This window comes from Topomyia yanbarensis, chromosome 2 (genome assembly GCF_030247195.1).
Source record: "Topomyia yanbarensis strain Yona2022 chromosome 2, ASM3024719v1, whole genome shotgun sequence".
In the NCBI taxonomy this organism is placed as follows: Eukaryota; Metazoa; Arthropoda; class Insecta; order Diptera; family Culicidae; genus Topomyia; species Topomyia yanbarensis.
In genome coordinates this window covers 23,010,013-23,032,460 of record NC_080671.1, presented here as the reverse complement: position 1 = coordinate 23,032,460, position 22,448 = coordinate 23,010,013, and positions in this window count along the sequence as shown.

Here is a 22,448-nt window from a genome sequence, read left to right as displayed (position 1 = left end):
TAGTTTAGTCTACATATACACAGTAGACCTCTCCACAAAAAGTTTTGAAGTATACATGAGTCAGCTCAGATTTTGGTTCTCGGTGTGAATTTAAAAACTTTCGTCAAAAATGACTTAATTTGGACATGATTTAAAGTTGTCTCCAATCAAAAATCGTGTTTTCGCTATGTTTCCACAGGAAGATCACTTACACTCTGATTTAATCGGCCCCCTACATGCCCACATATAATCAAATGTTGTTCCTGAGACATATTTTAACATGTTTTAACAGGTGAACATAGCTGTGATCGCAATAGAAAATTTGTTAACTGGATTTTTATATAGAAAAGAATATCAAAATGTAGAAAAATGCTACTGATTTTCCGTGGTTTTGATATACTTTTCTGTATAAAAATCCAGTTAACAAATTTTCTGTTGCGATTGGAGTTATGTTCATCTGTTAAAACATGTTAAGATATGTCTAAGGAACAACCTTGGATGATATATGAGCGTGTACGGCCTATTAAATGAGAGTGTAAGTGATCTTCCTATGGAAACATATCATAAACAGGATTTTTGATTGGAGACACATCTAAATCATGTCCAAATTAAGTCATTTTTGGCGAAAGTTTTTAAATTCACACTTAAAACAAAAATCTGATGTGCCCAAGTATATTTTAAAACTTTTTCAAAATGTGGATAGGTCTAAAACACAGTCAATGCATCCAGGATCCTGGAAAATGATTATGTCAATATTAATGATTATGGCACACTAGATATGTGACACAATCATTAAAGCAGCGTAGTTGGTAAATCACTGGCCTTGTATGCAGCTCACCTGAGCTCGATTCTCAACCCCGCACATAGGTTTAGAAATTTTTCTAACAAAAAAAATGCCTGCGGTGTGCAAAATTTTGTACAATCTGTATGTTGTAACGACATTTAATTAGCAAGGAACAAGAACTTGTGAAATATTTTTCAATATTAAGAGCCATAGTACTCAAGGAAAGGCAAGGAGTTTAAGGAAGAAAGTTTAGAAAAGCGTGGAATAGGGTATTATGAGCAAGCTGCGTATTGTATTTCGGTCCTGTCGGGCGTTCTCCCGCTGAAAAATCTATTTTGGGAACTCTCATATCGATTACTCATTCGATGCGATATCTGGAACCCGGTGGTGATTGAAAATTTCGAAAGGCTTGTTGAGCTCAATTCTCAGACCCGTTTCATGTCCCTGTACTTTGACTACATGGCGGCGAATATTAATCTTTTTCTTGCAATCCCAACCGTGTGCATTTCATAAATACTTCTGAATCTACTGTTTTCTTTTACTGTTCCATGATAGACGAGATTAATGGAATTCCGGACCACATACGCCCACAATTGGTTCCAAACTTTTTTATAATACATTCCGAGAAGTCGACTGCTCTAAGGTGTTTTATACTGACGGATCAAACCTTCGGTATTTTCAATCAAAAGTTCACCGCCTCCTACTCAGGAACCTTGCTTCAGTTTACGCCGCAGAACTAGCTGCCATTCATGGGGTTTTTCATTGAAAAACCCCGGGGCGGTGGATTGCACTGGTGTTGCATTTTCTAGCAGAAGAGCAGGCCATTAAACGTGTTTCATTCCCACTTCTGCTAGAAAGTGCAAAACCAGTGCAATCCATCGCCCCGGTGTTTTTCAATGAAAAACGCCATCAGTATACCCTTGGAGTCATTGAAACATTACCTGCAGGCCATTACTTTATCGTTTCGGATAGCCTCAGTTCCATTCATTGACGCTATTCGCTCGATGAAACATGGGAAGCACTCCTCGTATTTTTTGGAGAAAATACGGGAGCTACTGAGTGCTTTATCTGACAAATCTTTCCAGATTACCTTGGTGTGAGTCGTTTCTCATTGCTCCATCCGGGCAATGGGAAGGCGGACTCCTTAGCTAAGGTGTGTGCCCTAGAAAGTGACGTTTATGAAAGAACAATTTTTTTCAGTGATTTTTTCAGTATTACTCATCAGAGAACCCTCGAAAGTTGGCAAAACTCGTGGAGCAATGGGGAGCTAGGAAGGTGGCTACATTCGATAGTCCCCAAGGTATCGACAAAACCTTGGTTCAAGGGGATCGATGTGGATCGTGACTTCATTCGTGTGATGTCCCGACTCATGGCAAACCATTACACGCTGGATACACATCTCCGGCGTATTGGGCTCGTGGATAGTGGTATCTGCGCTTGTGGCGACGGCTATCAGGACATCGAGCACATCGTGTGGGCGTGCACTAGGGCATTGCAAAAAAAAATTTTTTTTGAATTCTCAAAGGCCCCCCCTCTCATATTGTGACAAATGTCAAAGTAAGCTCAGATGCCAAATTTCACATCATTTGGACAATTTTAGACCCCCGCCCACCTCGCTTGAAATTTTTTGAAATTGGTACTATGGGAAAATATGGAGGAAAAATACATTAAATGCAATAACTTTTGAAGTAGCAATCAGAAAATTAAAATTTATACCTCTTTTGGAAGGAAATAATCTTAGTATTTGAATGGAGGTATATTTGTTTCTAGAAAAATACGGGAAAGTGGGGTACTGGGTCATTTTGGCCCGAAAATCCCCTATTTTTAATGATTTTTCTGCTCCGTGATGCAAATCATACATATTTTGTAGTTTTTCTAATGTGAAAAAATCTCAGAAATCGAACGGAACCCTTTTGACCTTAGTCCGAATACGAGAAGTTGGGGTTATAGGGCTTTTTGTCAGTCATATTAAATTTTATCATTTTCGCATGCATATATTCTGCAATCAATTTTAATAAAATGTATCTTATTGAACGTGTAAAATTCTGAGGAATAAAACAAAAATAAAAACGTTAAAGGTAAAATTCAGAAACATCAAACTTTTTGATATTTACTCTACAAATCTAATTTTTTTCATTATTTGTCCTAATACCTCAACTTCCCCTATTTTTCCAGGAGTGAAACTTTTCTCATGTGATCCCTAAGCATATTTTACACTAAAAGTAGTAAATTAAATAAGAATTTTGTTGTTAAATGGAGTTAATATGTGCGATTTTATGATAAAAATGTGAAATCGACACTATATGTCAGATAATTTGATGTTCCTGAATTTTACCGGTAACGAATCTATTTTTGTTATAATCCTAAGGATTTTCCACGCTCAACAAGGTATAGTTTATGAAAATTGAGTGAAGAATAATAGAGATATATTCACGAGAAAATGATGAAGTTTAATATGAATGACAAAAGGCCATTTAACCCCAACTTCTCGTATTCGGACTAAGGTCAAAAGGGTTCCGTTCGATTTCTGTGATTTTTTCACATTAAAAAAGCTACAAAATATGTATGATTTGCATCACGGAGCAGAAAAATCATTAAAAATAGGATATTTTGGGGCCAAAATGACCCAGTACCCCACTTTCCCGTATTTTTCTAGAAATACTAAGATTATTTCCTTCCAAAAGAGGTAAAAAAAATAATTTTCTGATTGCTACTTCAAAAGTTATTGCATTTCATGTATTTTTCCTCCATATTTTCACATAGTACCAATTTCAAAAAATTTCAAGCGAGGTGGGCGGGGGTCTAAAATTGTCCAAATGATGTGAAATTTGGCATCTGAGCTTACTTTGACATTTGTCACAATATGAGAGGGGGGCCTTTGAGAATTCAAAACAAAAATTTTTTTTGCAATGCCCTAGCGTGCACTGAGTACAGTTCTGCCAGGTCTTTGCTAATGGATACCCTGCGGGCCCGAGGAAGACCAACCAACCTCTCGGTTCGAGATGTGCTGGCAAGCCGCGATGTCCTCTATATGTCCCTCGCTTACACCTTCTTAAAAACCATCAATATACAAATTTAACTACCCCTTCTTATTTCCTATCATTCTCAGAAACGCTCTCTTCCACCTGTACCATACACCCACGAAGGTTTGATGGGACTCCAAGGCGACACACAACATCTCTGTCGAATGAGCCAACAAACACGGGACCTACAGTACGAACATCACACGCGCAACTCGAAGTGTTGCCGATCCACATCTGAGCCGTACTACGAAATCGAAACCTCTGCAGTCTTGAGGAGGACCACCCAGCGTCGCAGCGCATGATTCTTCCTGATGAAGGCTACGCGAGTATGTAATCTATGCCGTTGATCTACCGATTCCTGAAACTGAAAGTTTTTAATTTTCTCCCCCTGTCACCTTTGTTCACCCTCCCTCCCCTGACTCTTATACCCAGAAGTATAACCCCTACCACCCCCCCCCCCCAATAATCTTCGCGTTCTCGTTGAAAATGCCCAACTCTACTACCACATAAAACTAACTCTAATTAATCTCCCCGAATCTTTAGTAAACTCAATCGCGCCCTTTAGTTATTTCTACTTTTAAGATAGTTGTAAAATTGACCCGCTTAGTTAACAATTATTTGCTCCACTAATCTCCCTGCTTAAAATGTCAAACCATATTGCGTTGCGTTGTGACGACGTTTTTGGCGGATTGCACACTGACTTCATCATGCTCGACTGCTGATTATCTAATAAGAGTTGCTTAGGAAGTGGAAAGTAGGAATTCATACCAATCCGACCTACATTAAAACCTCAACAGCATGATAGCCATCATTACCGACCCCCCCTAATCTCCATCCTTCACGGGGAAGGATAATCGATAAGGTAGACGGGAGGTGTTGATGCTCCACCTACTTAACGGAAGGTAGACGACTCATCAGGCTATTCCATAGTTGTCGTGGAGTTGGTCGTTTGGAAGGGTGTCAGGTCTAGGATTCGCTCCAAGCAAGCGATGCGTAAAGCATGGTTTATTAGGTAGTAGATTAGTTGGTTTTCGAGTACACGATCACTCGAAAAAGAAAAGATGTTATTTAGTTTTTGGTTCTTTTTAAACTCTGGGTAGCTTTTCTGAGTATCTTGTTTTCTAAACAAAAGCAATTTGAACTCCACACAGCCGACCGTGGGAGTATTGCCTAGGAAAACTAATCTTATCTGCGTAATGGTCCGGATCACTATTTATTGCGACAGTATTCAAAAAAAACTTCGTCGTTCCATTTCTAAGATATATTTATTGGGTGGAAAACTACCGAGTGATAACACGTTGTTATGATAGCGCGAGATGTTATAAACAAGGAAAGTATTTCCTATTTTCCATATCGGATTGCTTGTGATATACGTATACGAACGATAATATCGAGCATTGAAGGGAAATACAAAGAATTGGTAACCTGATGCACGGGCTTGTTAGCAATGACGGAACTTGAAATTAGATTCATAAAAAACAGGCGCGGCGAATTTTTAGTACGTATTAACCCGTGGTCATCGATACTAGTCAGGTTAAAGTTCTATTAGGGATTATTTCCGAACAACTATCTATTGAAAAAAAAATAATATTAGTCGAGGGTTGTATACAAACCTACAAAAGAAAACCAGGAAAGAATTTTGAGCTGCCCAAAATAACCATTAACTGTACCGAAAGCTTCACTCTGCAAGACAAATACACTAGCAGTTTCACGCGCGCGTCGTTTGCCCCCTTCCCTGTCAGCATACGACTACAGATCCTAGACGATCTTCACTAATGCCACTCTCGCTCGAAACGAAACTGAAACAGGCTCCAATGCGTCAACCTGTCGAAGTGAACGGACAGACAGCGGTTGGGGATAGAACCCGACCCAGTCCCGAGTTTAAGCAAAAACGGCAAAAGGAGGCCCTTACCCCGGCTGGCACCGCGGGAGGTAAGGGATAGGAGTTCTGTATCAGAGGTGAATGGCGACATAGTTTGGCCTCATGTTGCACGATAATACAGCTTTGCCAACCTTAAAATGTCAAACCATATTGTCATAAAAACTAAATGACCCCCCTAATCTTACGAAAATTAAATTACCCCCTTCCGAGTAGTATAAGATAGCTATAAAATCTTAGTTTCATTAAAAAACATCAATATGTAATCCCCTAGTTTTAAATAACTGACACCTTTAAGCTAACGCAGTGCTGAGCTCCATCACGGTACTGATGACAATGCTGCTGGACAAAAGAGAATGAAACGGTTAGCAGTTAAAACAGTAAGCGGTTCTCATTCCAATAAATTGACAACAGTCAAATGGTCTCTTCTGAATCTCTCACTCATTGGAACAATTATTGAGAGCAAGGGAAATTGACCGTCGTTTTATTAACAATGTAAATACGGTTATGACGGTCATCTTATTACATACAACGAGCTAGAATTACCAAACAGGCGGTTTCACATAAATAGCCATACATAAAAGAAACAAAAAGGTGGTGAAAAAAACAACAAAGCACAGCATGCTGCCTGAATACAATACACTGATAATATTTCGTTTACTATACCAATACAAAATAAATGGTACTCAATCTGTCTATCATTTCAATGCGTTCTCTCTCGCACGGCTTCTGTGAGAGATAGTTAACTGAAACACAAACCGAGGATAATGGGATATATGGGATCGACTGTACCATGATGATGGTGTTTTTATGGTGTTGATCCCATTCAAAACACTTTCAAAACACCATGCAGTGGGGATGAAATTGGATCATGACCATGCGGCTACTAAGGGCTTCTCATTTGCTCGGATAATCAATATATACTAATAAGAATACAGGGCCGCCGAGAGGGGAGGGGACGGGATGTTTCCTCCCGGACCCGGAGTGATAGAAGCGGCCCGGACTTTGAACAGAAGATATGATTCTGACAAGTATTATTTCAAAAACAATTCACGGTGTGTTTGGTAGAACAATTTTATTCGAAAAAAATCGGCATCGCTAAAACTTCAGCATGTGATAGAATGGGCTTTTCCCTTTCATTTGAAGCTAAAATTAAAATATTCTGTCAGGGGCTTTTTATTTTAAAGTTTTTTGTTTGAAAACTTAGGTCTTTCAATGAAACTTGTTCACATTTTTGTCCCTAGGTAGTACTTTAGACATTCAAATATTACCAAAAGTGAGAATCTGATGGACATCTTCATAGTGTACGACTTTGTAGAAAACTACATCGCGATCTAAAATCGCTAGAGAAAGCTTTTAATTTTTATCAAAGTTTCTAGATTCGCACAGGGCCTATTGGTTAAGAAGATTTATTCTAAAAACATTTTCATTTGTAAAAAAATGGATCGCCTTATTTTTACAGTGTGCTCAGAAGAGCCTGAATGCTAGCAAAGTCCTATCTTTAAGCGGAAAAAACTTAATTCCAGATTCCACCGTTTTATGCGCACCAATGATATTTTAGGAGCAAGGAGCTATGGAGAATAGTAAATAAAATTTGAAGAAAATTAAGACTCTTTTGAAAGATGCTGGGTAATACAGCAAAATGAAACAGTTTTTTTTCTGAAACAGATATATTTGTTTCTTCTTTTTTTTCCTTCACTCATTCTGGAGTAATATTGAATCATCCTTTTTGCTCGTTAGCATCTTGTGGGATATATGTAGCCTAAATTTTAACATTTTATTTGATCAATCTCGATTAGAAATTCAGTGATTTGATTTGATTTCGATTGAGAATCCTGATTGACAGTTTCATGAAGGATAGAAAAATAATTCGATGAGATTTATGTTTCAGTTTGTTAATTTTTGGAAATCGCTGTATGTACAGTAAACATCGAACAGAACTTGCAATAGTAAATGTGAAATAAAGGTTTTGTCAATTGTACGAAGATAGCGATCTCAATATAAAAGTAGATATAGAAAGTATCACCTTCACCCGAAAGACGTGTTGCTGTTAATGTCTCCAGATTCTGAACTGGCAACTCTGTCTTCTTGATATGTTGTCTTTGCTATTATCCCATATTACGAGGGAAATCTTCAATAAACAGACTTGTATTCCTTTGAGAATTTACTGAATGTATGGTCCAGCCTGATATTTTCTTGTTCGTTTTCTGTTGTGATCCGTGTTCAACGAGTAACGACTCCGGAATTTCTTCTTAAAGGACATTTTGAAACTTGGTTTTGTTCTTTTTTTTTCTAAGATTGTGTGAAGTGTGTTCGATTTGGAAATAAAATTTGAGGACAAGCAAAAATCTGCATCTATAAATTCTGATGAAATGAATCTACCGTAAAAGATAACAAACATGGATTCAAAACCCGAAGAGCTTTTTTTTCTCTTTAAATCATCTTTCTTTTAAAATTGATAATGTTGACAGGATTCTCAACCCAAATTTGCAATAAAATCGTTTATTACAATGACTCGAACTGTCTAGTTCGTTCAAATATAATGCTTTGAATTTAAGCCAATTGTATTTTACCAGGCAGGATAGGATCAGGAAGAAGGGTCATTCTAGTTTATACTAGCTATCTCCTAGAGCGAGAAGAGAAATGGAAAAAGCATGATAAAATCCATTACTACATTAACCAACATCTTGAAATGGTATAATATTATCGAATATATTTGGTTTAAGTTATTAAGTTTCATTTTCGTGCAAGGCCCGGAGAAAACTGAAAATATATTTTTTTCTGCTGAGAATGGGACTTTGTATATATTGAAATTTATCTGAATTTATTGTTCATTTAAACCCAACTTTTTTTTATTGTAAGTCCTTGACAATCGACTTCTTAATCCATAGGCCCCGCGTACACGCAAAAACTGATAAAATTTTAATAACTTTCTCGGGTGATTTTATATCGTTTTATAGCATTCCACGAAGTTGTAGACATTAGGCTTGTTCACCAGATTCTCACTTTTGGTATTTTTTGAATGTCTATAGTACCAATTAGTCGATACGTCTCCCAACCTTTGAACGGAACGGATCGTTATATTTCACAGTGGTGTTCGTTGCGTAAATTTCAGTGATTGAAGGTCATCCTTTGTTCGTTCGTTAGCTGCCATTCTGCTGGTGCCGGCAGTAAATCCAGTACATTGTTTTCGCTGGTGCGGAACAATCGACGTTGTTTGCAGATAAGTTTTGCTTTATTTTTTTTCCTCGTTTGCTTTCTTTCCTTTTCCCTACTTTTACTCTACCTTGTAATCAAATAATAAGACACATTCCCGTTTATATAACGCTCTGCCCTCGTGCTTAAATGGCCGAGGGCGAAATACCATCTGATGTAATCATGGAAGTCCCTGATCCCCCTAATACTCGCATTGCTCCCCGTATAAAGCAGTACCCAGAAGGTTCCTCTGGGCCATGGGTGGTATATTTTCGGACCGGAGAGAAACCGGTTAATATATTAAAACTTTCTCGAGATCTGACTGCTAATTACCCGGCCGTAACTCAGATAACACGTGTTCGGGCAAACAAGATACGTGTTCTAGTGAATGATCTCGGCCAGGCAAACGCGATTGCTTGCTGTGAGCGCTTTACGCGGGAATTTAAAGCATACGTGCCTTGTGTGGCCTGTGAAATCGATGGGGTAGTGTCCGAACCGGACCTGAAATGCGAAGAACTGTTGGAGCACGGGGTTGGCTGCTTTAAGGACCCCTCTCTTGAACAGATTAAGATCTTAGAATGCAAACAATTGTATACCGCAAACACCGAGGGAGGTAAGACTACCTACTCTCTATCAGGCTCGCTTCGGGTGACATTCGCCGGGTCCTCTCTTCCCAACTACATCCTCCTTGACAGGGTTCGCCTACCAGTTCGCCTGTTTGTACCGCGGGTCATGAGCTGCAGCAATTGCAAGCAGTTGGGCCACACAGCCACATATTGTGGAAATAAGAAACGATGCGGCAAATGCGAAGGAGAGCATGAGGATGACTCTTGGGACAAAGAAACTGAAAAGTGTATTTGCTGCGGGGGCCCTTCACATGCTCTTAAATCATGTCCTGCGTACAAGCAGCGCGGGGATAAAATTAAGCGCTCCCTTAAGGAACGCTCAAGGCGTTCTTATGCAGAAATGCTAAAGAATGCTTCGCCATCTGTCCTGTCCGAAAATCCCTATGCTGGTTTGGCTAACGTTGAGCAAGAATCTGACGACCCACGAGAGGGAACATCTTTGGTTAACCCAGGGGAATCCAGGAAGAGGAGAAATCCAGCCTCCCCTACATTGCCTCGTAAGGGTGCCAAGGTGTCGTCCACTCAGAGTGCGCCATCTACAACCAATAAATCCAACGGAAGTGATGCACAAAAGCCGAAGCAATTTGCTCCAGGACTTGGAAATATTAATTCTAACAAGGAGTACCCACCACTTCCAGGGACATCCAAAACCCCAAGTGTCCCCTTTTTTCAAACAGATACTCAGTCCAGTAGCGGACTAATGAAATTTTCTGACATAGTGGACTTAATTTTCACAGCTTTCAATGTTACTGATCCTCTTAAAAGCCTTCTGATACGTTTTCTCCCTATAATGCAAACATTTTTGAAGCAGTTGACTACTAAATGGCCCCTCCTTGCAGCGATCGTATCCTTCGATGGCTAAGTCATCGAACGAGGTCACCGATTCGATCACTGTTCTACAGTGGAACAGCAGAAGTATCCTCCCGAAAATCGATTCCTTTAAATTTTTACTAAATAGTTTAAAATGTGATGCTTTCGCATTATGTGAAACTTGGTTAACTTCCGATATAAATCTCAACTTCCACAACTTTAATATAATTCGTCTGGATCGAGAAAACCCCTATGGAGGAGTACTTTTGGGGATCAAAAAGTGCTATTCTTTCAACCGAATTAACCTCCCTTCGACACCAGGCATTGAAATTGTCGCTTGTCAAGTTTTAATCAAAGGTAAAGACCTTTGCATTGCTTCCATCTACATTCCTCCTAGAGCCTCGGTAGGGCACCGAACGCTTTGTAATATCACGGAATCCTTACCGGCACCGCGGCTAGTTCTGGGAGACTTTAACTCGCACGGTACGGTATGGGGCTGTCTTCATGATGATAATAGATCAACATTAATCCAAGATCTTTGCGATAATTTCAACATGACCATCTTAAACACGGGAGAAATGACGCGGATTCCTACAACACCAGCACGCGCGAGCGCGTTGGATTTATCACTATGCTCGACATCGCTACAGTTAGATTGCATGTGGAAGGTGATCCCTGATCCCCACGGTAGCGATCATTTGCCTATCGTAATTTCTATTGCTAACGGTTCAAGACCATCGGAAACCATCAATGTCTTGTATGACCTCACACGGAACATTGATTGGAAGAGTTACGCGACCGCGATGTCCGTTAAAATCGAATCCACTCAAGAACTTCCTCCGGAGGAAGAGTACAGGTTTTTGGCTGGCTTGATTCTCGACAGTGCGAATCAAGCTCAGACTAAACCAGTACCCAGCGCGAATACCCATGGACGGTCTCCCACCCTGTGGTGGGATAAAGAGTGCTCAGAGCTGTACGCGGAAAAGTCCACTGCATATAAGGCCTTCCGGGAAGACGGGTTACCCGCTATCAACAGTACGCGTCGTTAGAAAGGCGAATGAAGAGTCTAATGAAAGCCAAAAAACGCAGTTATTGGCGCCGGTTCGTCGACGGGTTAACGAGAGAAACAGCGATGAGCACTCTTTGGGGTACGGCTCGACGTATGCGTAACCGTAATAGTACCAACGAGAACGTGGAATATTCAAACCGTTGGATATTCGCTTTCGCCAAGAAGATCTGTCCGGACTCTGTCCCGGTACAGAAAACGTGCCGCGCCGCGTCTCCTCACGATACCGCGAACGAAACACCGTTTTCAATGGTGGAGTTCTCACTTGCTCTCTTATCGTGCAACAATAACGCCCCAGGGTTAGACAGAATCAAATTCAACTTGCTGAAGAATCTGCCTGACACTGCAAAAAGGCGCTTGTTGAATTTATTTAACAAGTTTCTTGAGGGTAACATTGTCCCTCATGAATGGAGACAAGTGAAGGTCATCGCCATCCAAAAACCAGGAAAACCAGCCTCCGACCACAACTCGTATCGGCCGATTGCAATGCTGTCCTGTATTCGGAAGTTATTCGAGAAAATGATCTTGTTTCGCCTCGACAATTGGGTTGAAGCAAATGGCTTACTGTCAGATACACAATTTGGCTTCCGCAAAGGCAAAGGGACGAACGATTGCCTTGCGTTGCTTTCTACAGAAATCCAAATGGCCTATGCTAACAAAGAGCAGATGGCATCAGTCTTCTTGGATATTAAGGGGGCTTTTGACTCAGTTTCTATCAACATTCTGTCAGAGAAGCTGCACCAGCATGGTCTTTCGCCAATTTTAAATAACTTTTTGCTAAACCTGTTGTCTGAAAAGCACATGCACTTTTCGCATGGCGATTTAACAACATCGCGATTTAGCTACATGGGTCTTCCCCAGGGCTCATGTCTAAGTCCCCTGCTCTACAATTTCTACGTGAATGACATTGACGATTGTCTTGCCAATTCATGCACGCTAAGGCAACTTGCAGACGACGGGGTGGTCTCTGTTACAGGGCCCAAAGCTGCCGACTTGCAAGGACCATTACAAAATACCTTGGACAATTTGTCTGCTTGGGCTCTTCAGCTGGGTATTGAGTTCTCCACGGAGTAAACTGAGTTGGTTGTTTTTTCTAGGAAGCGTGAGCCGGCGCAACTCCAGCTTCTATTAATGGGTGCAACGATCAACCAGGTTTTCACATTTAAATATCTCGGGGTCTGGTTCGACTCTAAAGGTACCTGGGGATGTCACATTAGGTATCTGAAACAGAAATGCCAACAAAGGATCAATTTTCTCCGAACAATAACTGGAACATGGTGGGGTGCTCACCCAGGAGACCTGATCAGGTTGTACCAAACAACGATATTGTCGGTGATGGAGTACGGGTGTTTCTGTTTCCGCTCCGCTGCGAACATACACTTCATCAAACTGGAGAGAATCCAGTATCGTTGCTTGCGCATTGCCTTGGGTTGCATGCACTCGACCCATATGATGAGTCTCGAAGTGCTGGCGGGCGTTCTTCCGCTAAAAAATCGATTTTGGGAACTCTCATATCGATTGCTCATCCGATGCGACATTCTGAACCCGTTGGTAATTCAAAATTTCGAGAGGCTCGTCGAGCTTAATTCTCAAACCCGTTTTATGTCCTTGTACTTCGACTACATGGCACAGAGCATCAATCCTTCTTCGTACAATCCCAACCGTGTCCGTTTCCTAGATACTTCTGATTCTACTGTATTCTTCGACACATCCATGAAGGAAGAGATTCGTGGAATCCCGGACCATATACGCCCGCAGGTGATCCCCAATATATTTTATAATAAATTCCGAGAAGTCGACTGCGACAAAATGTTTTACACTGACGGATCAAATCTCGATGGGTCCACTGGCTTCGGTATCTTCAACAATACTATCACCGCTTCATTCAAGCTCAATGATCCCGCTTCAGTTTACGTCGCAGAGTTAGCTGCAATTCAGTACACCCTTGGGATCATCGACACTCTGCCCACAGATCACTACTTCATCGTTTCGGACAGCCTCAGCTCCATCGAGGCTCTTCGTGCGGTGAAGCCTAAAAAGCAACTCCCGTATTTTCTGGGGATGATACAGGAGTCCTTGTGTACGTTATCTGAAAAATCTTATCAGATTACCTTTGTTTGGGTCCCCTCTCATTGTTCTATCCCGGGCAATGAAAAGGCCGACTCATTAGCAAAGGTGGGCGCATTAAATGGTGACATATACGAAAGACCAATCTGCTTCAATGAATTTTTTAGTATTTGTCATCAGAGGACGCTCAACAGTTGGCAAACCTCGTGGAGCAACGGGGAACTTGGACGATGGCTACATTCGATTATCCCAAAGGTATCAACGAAGCCTTGGTTCGGGGGGATGGATGTGGGTCGGGATTTTATTCGCGTAATGTCCCGACTTATGTCCAATCACTACACCATGGATGCGCATTTGCGGCGTATTGGGCTTGCGGAGAGTAGTCTGTGCGCTTGTGACGAGGGCTATCACGACATCGAACACGTTGTCTGGGTATGCGCCGGGTATTGTGACGCCAGGTCTCAGTTAAAGGAATCCCTTCGGGCCCGAGGTAGACCACCCAATGTCCCAGTCCGAGATATACTGGCAAATCGTGATTTCCCCTATATGTCCCTTATTTATACCTTCATAAAAACGATAAATATCCCAATTTAGCCCCTCTCTTTTATTTCTCGTTTTTAGAGTTTCCTCCTGCCTTGTGGAACCGATCAGCTCCAGAGTGCCACTATGTAACCGCCGTCGCCCTTACCACTACGCCTGCATAGAAGGAAACTGAAGCGAGAGCGACTCGAGGTCCGATGACTTTTGAAGGATTCCCCGCGGGTCCGAAGAATACCATCCGCCAATCCGGTACTCGACGACTTACTAGACTGAGGCGCAAATTTGTTTCGCTGATCCCCCTTCCCCCCGCCCCCCCTTTGAGCGAAAGTTGCAAGTTTTGCTCTTCTTTCCCTGTCTCTCCCCTGTCCTTGATACAACTGCTGCTACACTGATGCGGAAATAAGCCACCCTCTGAATATCTTGACCAAGCATAAGTTTTAGTTAAAAAATTCAAATTAGTATTCTGTATTCCTAGTTTTAAGATAGCTATAATTTTTACTCTTTATTGAAACTCTTGTCCTCCATCTTGTAAATAGAATTGAATCCCTAGTTTTAAGATTTCTGTGAAGTTTCTCATAAATATTTGTTCCCCCTTTTGTGTACTAAACTATATTGTTAGTTTTAAGATAACCGTAAAATATTTCGTAAAATACTATTACTCCCCCTCTTGTATATCAAAGTGGCCCTTTTGGCCCTCTCTTGTATATTGAATCTTATTTCTAGTCTTAAGATAGCTGTAAACTTTTTTTCCTTTGTAAAAAAAATATTTCAACATTGTAACCTCCTAGTTTTAAGATATCCAAAATGTAAAAACATAAGCATTTGGCACCGCCAAGCTAACGCATTTGTGCCTATCAAATAAACGAAATGAATAAAAAAAAAAGTACCAATTAGTAGCAAAAATGCGAATTAATTTCATTAAAAAACTTAAGTTTTCAATCAAAAAACTTTAAAATAAAAAGACCCCCCGACAGAATATCTTCATTTTACTTTCAACTGAAAGGGAAACGTCCATTCTTTCATGTCCCGAAGTTTTACAGATGCCGATTTTTTTTGAATAAAGTTGTTCGACAAAGACACCGTGAATTTATTTGCAAATGGGATTAGAGTTTTAATATTTTTATGATTTACGATAGCTTGCCTAAATTTCAAATTGTAGCATGTTGGATAACAAATATATGATTATCTCAATTAGAACAACATTTCATGGTATAATCAATGTTGGTGATTCGGCGAAATATCATGAGATTTTTTTTGATTTCGTAAGAATTTTGTACATAGGATAAAAATATTTTTCTCTAAAAGCATGTGTTTTCTATTGTAGAAATTATGACGACGTCTTAAGTGGTTATATGGACAATAATAAAATGAAGGTGTTGCAACTGATAAGACCAAACTGAACTGTGGTCAAAAGTGCGTTCTGGCAAAATATAATTACCAAATTTGGTCCAATTTCTATTAATTATATCATAAAATGTATACTGAATAAAAGACTATCCAAAAGAAAACTTTGAGAACTCAAAAACGATTTTAACGTACAGTTGGCAAAAATACTTAAGATCTTTTTTTGTAAATTGTGTAAACTAAAGTTTATTTAGAATTTCATATTTTACTATAATTACCTCACGAATTTTGACCGACTATTTAAAAACTCTTAAGTGTTTTTAAGTTCCGGTCTCTCGAAAAAATTATTTTGATTCGTATTTTACTAAATAATTTGAAACTTTGCAATCTGTAGACGAGTAATAATAATAATGTCCCTTGTTCACTAAAAAAATGTTATTAAAATTGTACACTAAAACATATTATTCAAATACGAGAACCCGAAAGTTTTTTCATCTTTTTTTTGTCATTTCGTCGGAATATAGAATTCATTCTTCAAATAATCCAGAATTTCTATTCCTCCCAATTTTTTTCTCTTGTTCTATTGTTTCATATTTCAATTTTCTGCATTTTTCGTTGATTCTTTTTCTATTTTATCCAAGTTTTTTATCTTTCTATTTTTTCATATATTCTTATTTTATATTTTGTTTTATATGTTTCGCTTTTTATAGTTTCACCATTCTTCCCGTTTTTATAGATTCGTCCAATTTATTATTTGTTCCATTTTTTTCGATTCATTTCTTTTTTTCATGATTTTTATTTTAATTTTTGCGTTTTATCTATCGTTTTATTTGTTTTTTTTTCGTCAGTTGGTTCAATTGATTTCATCAAATTTATTTTATTTATTTTACTAAATTTTTAATTCCTATGATTTTTTGGTATCTTTTCATAGTTCCCAATAAAACTATTTTAATATTTTCTCCATCCGCACTTTTTCCATATTTTTCATAATTAGATCTCTGTTACAGTGCTGTGTAATCTCACGATGGTCTTTGAATTGCGACGGTAAATATGAAGTGACCGTATCACCACTAAAATGACCGTTATTTCATTTCCAGGGTTTTTAGTTAACTATCTCTCACAGAAGCCGTGCGAGAGAGAATGCATTGAAATGACAGACAGTTTGGGTACCATTTATTTTGTATTGGTATGGTAAACGAAATATCATCAGTGTATTTCAGTTTCTTTTATGCATAGCTTACTATGTGAATCCGCCTGTTTGTTAATTCTAGCTCGTTGTTTGTATTAAGATGGCCGTCATAACCGTATTTACATTGTTAATAAAACGATGGTCAATTTTCCTTCCTCTCAATAATTATTCCAATGAGTGGGAGATTCAGAAGAGAACCATTTGACTGTTGTCAATTTATTGGAATGAGAACCGTACCTCAGTAAACATCGCTTATTGCTTTAACTGCCAACCGTTTCATTCTCTTTTGTCTAGCAGCATTGCCATCAGTACTGTGATGGAGCTCAGCACTGCTCTCTCATTTTATAAAAAAAAAACCTGTTTTAATCCACCTGGTGGTGCAATTGTGCCTTTCTCATTTGTCCAAACTACGATTCCATGGCTGGTTATGTTCAATAGAATAGAGGAAATGTATATTACCAGCGACGGATTCAGGAGGAGGGTCCGAGGGGCCGTATAATATTTAATTAGCTCAATTAGCATTGGCTCAATGTAGTCTTTCGGCAAACTTATTTTATCATGCGGAAGTGTGTGTGTTTGTGTGAAGGGAATGAATAACCTACAACCGAACCACCCCCCCCCCCCCCAGCCAACCTTGGTATGCCTACTAGGTGAAGGTGATTCGAATAAGAGAGGGGCGGGTCTGGAGAGGGTGCATGATGTGGTCGTTTGAGGGGAATCTGTTGAGGGGCTTTGAGAGGCGGTGGATTGATGGTGTGACTTGAAGGGGGTGGGGGGAAGAAGGTTTCGCAAAGGGTGGTGCGTTAGGGCATTGCAAGAAATTTTTTTTTTTAATTCTCGAAGGCCACCCCTCTCATATTGTGACAAATGTCAAAGTAAGCTCAGATGCCAAATTTCACATCATTTGGACAATTCTAGACCCCCGCCCACATCGATTGAAATTTTTGAAATTGGTGCTATGGGAAAATGTGGAGGAAAAATATATTAAATGCTATAACTTTTGAAGTAGCAATCAGAAAATTACAATTTATATCTCCTTTTAAAGGAAATAACTTTAGTATTAGAATGAAGGCATTCCTGTATCTATTAAAATACGGGAAAGTGGGGTACTGGGTCATTTTGACCCCAAAATCCCCCTATTTTTTTTTAATTTTTCTACTATGTTGTGCAAACCATGCATATTTTGCAGTTTTTCTAATGCGAAAAAATCTCAAAAATCGAACGGAATCTTTTAGACCTTTGTCCGAATACGAGAAGTTGGGGTTATAAGGCCTTTTGTCATTTATATTAAATTTTATCATTCTCTCGTGCATATATCTCTATTATTCATCATTCAATTTTCATAAATTGTACCTTGTTCAATGTGGAATATCCTTTGGAACAAAATAAAAATAGATTCGTTACCAGTAAAATTCAGAAACATCAAATTATCTGACATATAGTCTCGATTTCACATTTTTATCATAAAATCGCACACATTACCTCCATTTAACAACAAAATTCTTATTTAATTTACTATTAATAGTGAAAAATGCACTTAGGAATCACATGAGAAAAGTTTCATAGCTGGAAAAATAGGTGAAGTTGAGGTATTAGGACATTTAATGAAAAAAATGTGGTTTGTAGAGTTAAAGTCAAAAAAATTGATGTTTTTGATTTTTAACGCAAACAAATCTATTTTTGTTGCATTTCTAAGAATTTTCCACGTTTAACAAGGTAAAATTTATTAAAATTGAATGAAAAATAATAGAGATATATGCACGAGAAAATGATAAAATTTAACATAGATGACAAAAGGCCCCATAACTCCAACTTCTGGTATTCGGACAAAGGTCTAAAAGGTTCCGTTCAATTTCTGAGATTTTTTTTACATTAGAAAAACTGTAAAATATGTATGGTATGCACCACGGAGCAAAAAAATTTAAAAAATAGGGGATTTTGGGGCCAAAATGACCCGGTACCCCATAATCCCGTATTTTCTTAGGAACAGGAATATCTCCATTCCAATACTAAGGTTATTTCCTTTAAAAAGATATATAAATTGTAATTTTCTGATTGCTACTTCAAAAGTTATAGCATTTAATATATTTTTCCTCCACATTTTCCCTTAGCACCAATTTCAAAAATTTCAATCGATGTGGGCGGGGGTCTAGAATTGTCCAAATGATGTGAAATTTGGCATCTGAGCTTACTTTGACATTTGTCACAATATGAGAGGGGGGGCCTTTGAGAATTCAAAAAAAAAAATTTGCAATGCCCTAGTGGTGCGTAAATGGGTAGTGTTCCATTATCTTTAGCATTTTCTTTTTTGATCATTTAAGCAATTTTAAATTTTATGTTTTCCATTTAGTTTATTTTATCATTTTTCCCATTATTTTATTTTGATTTTTTTTGTGTTTTGGGCATGTTTTCTATTTTTCATTTCATCTAATTTTAAGCTTAACTTTGTATGATTTTTTTAAATTATTGAACCCATTTATGTTTTATTTTTGACATTAAAAATGTCTTACTCCACTATCTGGGGCTAGGTGTCATTCTAAAATCTAAACTATGATGATGATGATGATGATGGTCCCACCTCATACCCCCACAAAGGTGTGAGCTGAACGATTTATCTAAAAGATAATTAATATTTTGATCCATAACAAAACCAGTTAACAAAAAGAAACGGACTGGTTCAATTTGCAGACATAGCTTTCCTTCAAAAGAACGTAACCAGATACATTTCGAATATTACGCCAACAACCAGGGTCCATCAAGAAAATTTCCATTCCGGGAAGATACTTGATAGAATCGGGAATTGAACCCAATAGCTTCCATTTCCGATAATTCTCTGTAAGACTCCTCCCGCCTGACCAAAACATCGGTACTACCACCTGCTAAGGTGAGCAGTGACGAGCCTAGTGGCAGTGCAGAGTCCGGTCGAGTTATATCATCCACATCAGACCCCTTTATTGAAAGTTTCCTACCATTAACCCAAGGCAATCAAGGGATACTTCTATCCGAGAACATCCTTGATTGATCAGGAATTGAACCCGATACCTAGTAGTTATCAGAAGGAGTCATCAAGCCCCATACTCAACGAGCTAACTCCGTTATTACTACTATCGCAGCAATAACCGAACTTAACTCTATTGTCGAGCAAAGTCAACACAACGCCATCATCAAATCAGACCCTGATCACAACAAAAGTCTAAAAGCTTCGATTCAACCCGATGAGCTTTTAGTGCTGGTCACCATGTTCGATTTCAAGTTAGTCTCTATCTGCTTAGCGCGCGCGTGGCTCAGACTTTTGTAGACATCTCATTATTTTTTAATAGCTTTAATAAACAAGTAACAAAAATCCATCATCATCATAGCGAATATAATAACTTAGTGTGACTAAATGCAAATAATAGAAGAGAAAAAAAATACAATCTTCGTGGTATTACATAGTTATTCAAATAACTCCAAAATATAAAAATTCAAAAATCTGTCTACAAAGCAGATTTTACGTGTGAAATACATAATGTTTTGAACTCCGCTAATGTTGCTGCACGTTTAATATGCCTAGGCATCGAATTGAAAAAACTTATTCCTTTGTACAACAAGGAGTTCTGTGATCTACTAAATAAAAAGTTTGGTGTTCTTGGATCCGACGCGTTTCTAGTGTTGTACCTATGCACATCACTTCCTCTTTCAATTCGATCACACAAATATCGAGGCAGCATTCCATTAATAATTTTAAAAATGAACACCATTGTTAAGTAATAAATTCTTTGCTTCACAGAGAGCCATTGTAATGCGCTTAGCATGAAACTAGAGGAAGTGTATCTGTTACATTTTAAAATTAATCGCATGATTCTATTTTGCAATCGCTGTAACCTCAATATTTGTGTTTGATTGGCAAGAAACAAAATGGATGGGCAGAAGTCAATATGTGGTGAAACAATAGATTTATATAATAAAATTTTACTACTAATTGTTAAATCATTTTTCAGACGACACAATATACCATACTTTTTAGCAATCTTTTTGATGACATTGTCGATGTGAGACTTAAAGGTTAACTTGTCATCAATGATTATTCCAAGATATTTTAATTCACTAACGCGATCAATAGTCTCACCATTTATTTCAACGTTAACGTCAGGCCTAGTATTAGTCGAAGAGATGATCATATATTTAGTTTTAGCAACATTTAACTTTAATTGTTTAAATTTTAACCAACGAGCAAGGGAATGCAAATCTTCGTTCAAATGCGCCACGGCTTCATCTATATCCTTAGCTGCAATGAACAGAACAGTGTCGTCAGCAAACAAATTTAAGTCACAAAATCGTAAAACTCGCCTCATGTCATTTATATACATAATAAATAAAATAGGACCTAAGACACTACCTTGCGGCACTCCAAGAGGATTGCCGAGAGGACTAGATACAAAATCGTTGAAACTAGTTTTCTGAGTTCTATCACATAAATAGTTTTCAAACCACTTATGCGCTATCCCTCCGATACCAAATCGCTCTAAAGTTTTCAAAAGTAATGGTCTCGAAATTGTCTCAAAAGCGCGTTTCAGATCCAAAAATACAGCAAAAATAGTCTCTTTAACCTCGATTTTCTCTTTCCATTTTGCTAACACTAGATTCAAAGCGGTTTCGCAAGAGTGTCCCTCTCGGTATCCCGATTGCTCCGGAATTAGCAAATTATTATTATTCAAATAACTCATCAGCTGACCCTTAACAACAAGTTCTAAAATTTTCTCTAATGTGTGCAACATGTTAATGGGGCGGTACTCTTCGGCTTTATCCGTCCCAGTAACTTTGGGAATAGGAATCACAAGTGATTCCTTCCAAACTGTCGGCACGTGCCCCGTTTGTAGCGATTCATTTACAAGGTCCAGCAGATCGTGTCCGATGACATGAAAGCAATCCTGTATCACTTTTGCATTGACATTATCGATACCAGCCGATTTTCCCAAAGAAAAACAAATATCTTTCAATTGTTCAAAAGTGATTGGGTGAAATCCATCAAATCTACAGTTAATATTAATCGGCTGTGTTATTTCCGCAGGTTCACTGACCAGCTCAATACTTTGATTGATCAGTTGCACACTGTCAACGAAATAACTGTTCAATTTTTCAGCTATTATTTGCTCAGATTGTTCTTCTACCCCGTTAAAAGTTATGGACTGCGAGGAACTAGGTTTAGGTTTAATTAAATTCTTTAGGATTTTCCATAACTCTTTGCTGTTGTTTTGATGTTGATCGATCTTCTTTTGAATGTACTCACATTTGGTCTTTTTCAAAGCTCGTGAATAAATATTTCGCGCGTGTGTGTACCCATTCCAAAGACGTTCACTATTAGTTCTGCAAAATTTCTTGTACTTTTTATCCCTTTTACGTTTCAGGCGCAAAAGATCTAAAGAGTACCAGCTGTTCGAGTTATTTAAATTAATATACTTTTGAGAAACTAAACTATTTGTACACTCTTTTAACACATTAGTTAGAACAGCTGCCTTGTTATCCAAATTTCCATTCAATTCCGTAAAATCCAGGCTTCTCGAAACCAGTTGAGACATGGCTTGTTTCGAATATCTTTTCCAGCACATAATTTTAACTTTATCCTCCTCACGGTTTGGTTCACTCTCCAGCAAAATTGAAATTGTCTCATGATCTGAAATTTTACAATCGGCCTCTACATACGAATGAACCCAATCAAAATTGGAATATACGTGATCTATCAATGTTCTACTGTGTCTGGAAATTCTTGTAAACTCACTAACCGTTTGCTTGAAATTGAAAAACTCAGCCAACTGCTTCAACTGATTCGAATTTTGATCGTTGAGCCAATCAATATTGAAATCGCCCGAAATTACATTAAGTTTGCTTAAATCAACGAAATTCTCCCACCAGTTTTCTAAAATTTCTAAAAATCGTCGATCGCTAGAACTAGGAGAATGGTATACT